Source organism: Penaeus monodon, chromosome 23 (assembly GCF_015228065.2).
Source record: "Penaeus monodon isolate SGIC_2016 chromosome 23, NSTDA_Pmon_1, whole genome shotgun sequence".
Classification (NCBI taxonomy): Eukaryota; Metazoa; Arthropoda; class Malacostraca; order Decapoda; family Penaeidae; genus Penaeus; species Penaeus monodon.
This window is the reverse complement of record NC_051408.1, coordinates 17,216,411-17,217,582: the sequence shown is the minus strand read 5'-3', so window position 1 is coordinate 17,217,582 and position 1,172 is coordinate 17,216,411.

Sequence of the window (1,172 nt, the reverse complement as noted above, 5' to 3'; positions counted from 1 at the left end):
TTCACACACACACACCTCTTCCAAAATATTAGACACACGCACCCGCATTTTCACCAGTATACTGGGACCGCAAACATACAAACACATTCTTTTCTCTCTTGCTTTCACTGCTTGGTAACACTGATCGCCTGTGCTGGTAACAGGGTCGGTCGAAGAGCAAGGTCTTTGCGTCTTGGCCTTCGTTGTCGCTTTCTGCTCCTCTTCCCCCTCTCCCCCTCCGCCTTTCTCTCCAGCGCTTCTTGTTCCCTCCGCCCCCGACACCTCCCTCCCTCCGTCCCTCCCTCCCTCCACCCACTTCATCTCCGTCTTCTCTCTTTCATTCCCTCTTCTCCTGTCTCTCTCTGTCCCTCCACCCGCTTGATCTCCCTTTTCTCTCATTTCCTCTTCTCCTCTCTCTCTCCCCCTCCACCCACATCATTTCTGTTTTCTTACTTCCTTTTCCTCGGTTCCTCCTCTTCAACTAGTTCCTCCCTCTCTCCACTATTTTCATCTCCCTCTTCCTTCTTCTTTAGCTCTCCTCCCTCCGCTTCTTATCCCTTTTCCTCCTTCCTTCCTCCCTCCACTTCTCAACTCTCTCCCTCGACCCACCCTCTATAATTTTTGTTTGCTTGTTTGTGTTCTCATTTGCCTGGTATTTCCCTCAGGGGATGTATCGTATGAGACGGAAAGAATCGCTTCGTCTTCTTTCGTTTTAATCTGTCTCTTGTCTCAAAAATATGCACTTGTTCTGCACCTCATGCATGCTGTATTTATCGTATTTATCAAATAATATCTTTAGAATATTTGACATTCTCCTCTTTCTCGATTTCGACACATCTTATGATATATATGAAACTATTCGAGGTGTGTGAAATATCCAAAAGGTATTCAAAAAAAAATCCCAGAATTCCATTGAAGTTTTTTTTTTTTTTTTGTCCAGCATTTCTCCTCAAATCTAAGCCTGCCCTAAATAGGCCTAAGCCAAGTCACAAATAGGTTTTCGGTCATACACACAGATTATCCATCCCATTTTAACGCCTTCGGGGGAAAGCGAGAAGCCGAAGAGGGTAGAAGCAGAGCGAGTGATACGTATGTGCACGTAGTAGGCAAATGCATTTCGCTGTAGATCAGTATCAAAATCTTTCTGATTTCTTATGCTTATCGTGTATACAAATACTAACAAGCACACAAAC